This window comes from Gymnoscopelus microlampas (assembly GCF_963454915.1).
Source record: "Gymnoscopelus microlampas genome assembly, chromosome: 1".
In the NCBI taxonomy this organism is placed as follows: domain Eukaryota; kingdom Metazoa; phylum Chordata; class Actinopteri; order Myctophiformes; family Myctophidae; genus Gymnoscopelus; species Gymnoscopelus microlampas.
Window position 1 is genome coordinate 7,532,660 of NC_139962.1, and position 6,000 is coordinate 7,538,659.

The 6,000-nt window shown below is 38.0% G+C and overlaps 1 long non-coding RNA gene across 1 annotated transcript; it reads left to right on the plus strand.

The window, feature by feature from the left end:
- Window positions 1-4,768: 4,768 nt before the first annotated feature.
- On the plus strand, window positions 4,769-5,788 carry LOC311048304. The gene is made up of 3 exons (XR_014601081.1): window positions 4,769-4,828; window positions 5,501-5,576; window positions 5,719-5,788. It is a non-coding gene; the product is annotated as an uncharacterized lncRNA (long non-coding RNA).
- Window positions 5,789-6,000: the final 212 nt, after the last annotated feature.

A 6,000-nucleotide genomic window follows, 5' to 3' on the forward strand; every position in this document is an offset into this window, starting at 1 on the left:
GCACGACAAGAAGGTTGGTGTTGTTGGAGCGGAGGCTTCAGGTGGCAGGTTTTGGGGTGAGGAGTTCTTCGAGGTAGGGGGGGGGGGGGGCGTTGCCGTAAATGCACTGATGGGTGAGAAGGGAAATCTTGTATTCGGTCCTGAAGGAGATGGGGAGCCAGTGAAGTGAGCGGAGGGTGGGTGTGATATGGTCATATTTTCGCACTCTCATCAGGACCCTATCAGCGCTGTTTTGGATGTATTGGAGCCTTTGGAGGCTCTTGTTAGGGATCCCGATGAGTAGTGCATTGCAGTAATCCAGCCTGGAGGAGATAAAGGCGTGGACGAGTCAGCTGACTGAAAGGTGATAATAGGGGGGTGATTAGAGGTGTGGTTATCCATATGTGGCCAATATTTCAGCACAATATGACAGTTTTCAAGATGGATCTTGGCACTGTTTCTTTGCTATTGTCCAGTTTATAGAAAGCTATATGCTGATAGCCATCATTGCTTTGTGTTTGTTTAGTAACAGGGAACAGCCTGTCTCTGCAGGTCCTTTTTAAACAGAAAATTAAGGGTGTGTTGGCAATTTCATCCAACCATAATCAACAACTTGATTGTATAGGATGTGTCCTGTATGAGTTCTCTCTCCTGATTGGATGAAATTGGTCTCTCAAAATCACAATTTAGTTTTAAAGGCAGTTACTGTATTCACCCAGAAGCAGTATAATAGCAGTCGCACCCCTACTTAAGTAAGACTGTGTTTGCATACTGGTACAGTGGTGTAGTTAACTGGTATAGTTGCTGTGTTTTCACGTCGTGGATGCAATGTATTATTTAGTATATTCGTTTCCATTTGAAAGTATGCTTTAATAAGTACCTGGCATACAAACATGCTCACTTCTGTGTGCCTACGTGTCTTTGGGTCATTCCAGGGCCAGTGTTTAAAGGAGGAGTTCACCCAAAAAATTACTTATTTTCTATCAATTGCACACCCTATGAAGCCTTGAATCCATGGATTATTTTTTGTTTTTGTCGCATTCCTAAGCCAATAATTTGATTCCCGTCTCCTACCAGCTAATGTATCCGGTAGGAGACACAAAGTAGATTATTTGTGTCTCCTACCGGAAATACACACGGTCATCAAATTATTGTCTTAGGAATGCCACAAAAACAAAAATAAATCCATGAAATCAAGGCATAAATCACAGTATTATTCATATTGTAGCATTGTTTTGTCTTTTTTCATAACTATTGATTGTGAAGCATTTGTTTGAAAAGAACACTAACACTTGTTTCCCTGTTTTTCAGAAGCCGTCCAGCACTGACATATTTTTTTGCCTTTAACCTTTTTCTACTTTTCAGGAATGTTCTTTGTGAATAATTGTCATATTTCTAAGATAATTGCATTCCATTTATGTTGTGGCTCGTGAACCGGTAGTACCCAATTTCTATAACACAATATTGGCCATCCCTGAATTTAATAACAAACTCACACATGAAATAATCAATTCTAACAAATGCATAACAAACTATTTTGGATTGTATACTGCCTTTTCATGACCCACTACCTTATATTTACATGTGCATGTTGTAAATGTTTAACTCACCATTTGTTTTTAGGGCTGTAAGACTGTAACACTTATTAGGACTAAATATTTTTTTTATTCATTTTGACAAAAAATGTAATTTTATTCAAACAGCCAATATACACTTATTAAAATAGGACTTAATTTCCTAATTAAACTAATAAATGTAATCCCAAAATAATTATGGAAAATGTTACACATTGATTCATTGATAAATACAAAATTAGATATCTACAAAATACACTTTGAGATAATTAACTTAATCAATATAGTTGCAGCCCTACAATTTGTACCTATTTTTTCAGAATGTTACATGTTGTTTAATAATATATTAATATATTTACCAGGAGCTTGCTTGATCCCCTTTTTTAACAAATGGGTCGGTGCAAGAATTTTTTTCCCCGTGCACTCCTAAACTGGCTGAAATAGGAGGCGGGTTTTTTGCTTCACCCTGGAAAATATTGAATTTACTTAAAAGTTAGAATATAATTTTGGATAATAACAGTAATAGTAGTAATAATAATCATTATAGCATCAACAATATATCTGTCAATAATAAACTGTTTACAGGCATTGTAATAGTTACCATACTATATAATTGTATAATTATCAATAATAACTATAATTAACCTATATATAGAATCATAAAATATAACCATACTATTATTACATATATAATCATAATAACAACAACTATAATAACAATAATTGATAGGACATTTTACCAAATATATTGATGGTGTTGCTTACAGTAAAGGTACCAATAATACAATTGTGTTAATAAATACTTTAAACTATATCTGCTCTGCTTTGTCTCTACTTATTATTCTTTTTACCATGTGGTTGAAAAGTGAATCTATATGTTTGGTAATGTATTTAGTCGCATGTATTTAACATTTACAATGAATACAGATGTGTGTTTTTTTTTTTTTTGGAATTACTATTCATAATCAGAAGGGTTCTTCACTACTAAAGCTGAACAAAAAGTGAAACTTTGGAATGTAACATCTCTTAATACCTAAGCCCATACACATATGAACATAATACACAAAAGTTTTTTGTTTAACTGACAATAATTTTTGCCTTCTACAATCTGGTGTTTTAATTTATTTGACCAACTTATCCACTTAACGGTTTGATCCATGCAAGTGTCAAAGCTTGTAATTGAAAGTGTTGTCAGACTATAATCTCTGCCTGCTGGACAAAATGGACTTCAATCCCTCTACTGTGTGTAAAACTGTGAAGCAATCTACATGGACATTAGAGCTTAACCAAAACTCCTGCCTGGTGATGACAAGTCTGTCACAATGTAAGCTAAACAATAGTTTTTCATTGTGGTATTGACGCCATTCAGTAACATTGATGTGCCTGATATGCTGGGGAGTATCTATTTTACAATATACAAAATGGTATGGCTTCAACCCAGCTACTAGCCAGGTCGACATGTATCGTAATGGTTCCACATGTATTATATGGTGAGACATTCCCAAGTACATTACAAGGTATTTAATATCTATTATCAGGCTGGGGGAAAATAGGTGCTGAATCTTATACTCACAAAACATGACATCATAATATAAGGAAAACGTGAAATGTCTTCTGAGTATTTACAACTTGTTTGCAAATAGCAGATATGCCATTTACTCTATATACACAGGGTATTGTCTCCTCTCAATATCTCAGATCAGAACAATAAGGTAAAAAAAAAGGCAAGTTTGCTTTAACAATAATTTATTTTGAGATCTTCAACACCACTGGAGACTGGACTGTGAACTATGTGACGATGGATTCCTTGGACCCCCATGGCCGCAACCCAGAACTCTGCGTCGGCGCAACCACACTTTGCAATTGCCCTGAATTGTGAAAATTCTAGTTCAGTCTTATGCTAGATGTGCTCCTGTTTCTGCTCAACATTGTAACAGGGCCTTTTATTTATATGGTATATATTTTACCACGAATGTTTGTATTTTACCACGAATGTTCCATTTTCGTATGAAAATCTTGTACATATTGTGTGTCTTGTGACGATTGGGTCCAATATTTAGTTCAGTAACCATGGAGCTAAGGAATGGTTCAGAAGCTGTGTTCACGTTCACAAAATGAATATTGGAATTGGTCTATTTGTTCTATTTGATGCCTCTTTGTTATGCATCTTTTGGGAGGCCAAATACAGGCTTATATTTTTGTAACTGTCATTATTCGACTGTTCTCTTGGGATAAAAAAAACTAAAACAAAACAAAACAATTAAACGTCAACGGTATAGTTTGAATTAACGGCTTGCTCCTCCGGACGCGAAACGTAACGTCTGGGGGGTGACAGATACATTTTTTACACCCACCCTTTGTTATTGTGGTCCAAGTGAAGACGATGATTACTTTTAATTGAAAGTCATGTGTAATAATTAAAAGTAACTTCCCCTACACTGTCTATGAATTGACCTTCCTTCTCTCCGTGTCTTCCGGGTTGCAATTGGAGGTTCTTCACCTGCTGTCTCCAGAACAGAAGGCTGAGCTGCTACTGAGGCCTGAGGTTGCAGGCCTGGACAACGGGACCCTCAGCCTGATCTTCCACAGCTTAATGACCGGTGGTCCTGGGCCCACCCCCACCTCCACCCCCGGATACACATACACCTCACATAGCCCCTACTCACCACCACCACCACCACCACAGAATAGCTTCAGAGAGGTTGCATAGCTTTAAATATTATACATTTCTTTCATCCAATTAAACTTTTACCAGATTGTTGATGGTAATCTTCATAACCTTAAACAATATTATTTTGTTCTTTTTGAAACACTTGCAGGTGGTGAATGGGTTGATGGGAGCTTTCAGACCTGTTGGGAGCCTCGTCAGTGAGTTTGTGTCTCTCACACGTGAGGTACATACAGCGTACATACATATACTATATGCATATATGAGAAGCCAATTACTTGTTTTTATATGACTAGTTTATTATGGTTATGCATATTACATCTGCTAACCTGACATGACCCTGACATTCCTATCTATCTGTTGCTCTCCAGAGAAATGTATCCGAGATCGGAAGCATGACTCTGACCCAGACCCTGCTGAACTGGACCCTAGCTGAGCTGGCTGGCATGTACACGCCACATAATACGTCCATAGCCCAACCAATGGAAGAGTTTGATGTGACAAATGTGGAGGATTGGTTCAACCATGTTGTACCGCCACTATTACAGAGATTCTTACCCCATGGGCAACTCCCTGACCAAATCAAGTATGCCTTCCACCAAGTGTTGTAAGTACAATTCATATTCTTTCATACAGTGAGTAGATGCATGTACAGTCCAGCGTCCATGTCTTTCCAATTATGTTGTGCAGGCTAGTCTTGACCAAAGTCACAGATTTTCCTGGATGAGCCGAACTAGTTTAATTAAGAGTGCCGGTGGTGTTAGTGGACTTCTGTTTCCTTTCACATTCAACACAACACAACACAAAATAATGGAAATCAACAAAAGGGCAACGTTTATTTATGGATTAACTCAAAACGTTTCTTTGAATATTACATGCGAGATAGCAAATATTGAGTGAGTAATAACTGGAATTGTTGATTGTAACCTTAAACAAGTGACCTAAGCAAGGCAGGACACAAAGATTACAAAAGGAAAGACAAACACAAGCCCTTTACTAAGATGTGAACACAGGGTAGGTGGCTGAACAAAGTTAAAATTATTAAAGGGAACTTAAATACAAACCGACACAAGGAATTTGTCACTTTGTGATAGTGAACCTAACAAGACAAAGGTCAACAATGTCCTGCTTTTGGAGTGATAACAAAGGTCAGCCTCTGGGCACCCTCTGGTGGCCATCCAGAAATATTGCAGGTTATGTCCTTTGTAAGTCCCTTGTTTCGTCCACTGTCCATTATCTATGAATATGATGCTGATTATTGTGCTTGCTTGTTGAACAGCTATTTGGACATGGGCAATGACACCACTGAGGTCCAGGACACTTGCAGCATCACCCTTGAAGAAAGATCATGTGGCGTGAGAAGGCTTTATTAATTGTTTCTGAATTTCTTTAATTTAAATGTATTACACAAAGGATTCCAAATTCTATTCTAGATGTCGTCGGATAGGAAAGTCATGCCTGTACATCCATTATCCTTCTCCCCATCTCTTCTACCAGCTTACCAACGCAGTGGAAAATGTGGCCCGTTTCATGCACTGTGCTGCCCGTAGCAACCTCACTATGTCAGAGTCGATGATACCCAGGAGAACCTGGAGGACCCAGACTTCATCAGGATGTGGTTCCAGATCAAACTGCTGCCTCTGCTGCCTACAGTTCCCATAAGCCTCCTAGACTGCCTCAGCTTTAAGAACTTCACCTGTCCTGTTTACCAAGCCCTGTGAGTTGTCCCGTTTATAAAGGGAATGCTATCTTCTCTAGAACATAACTGTTTCCCAAACA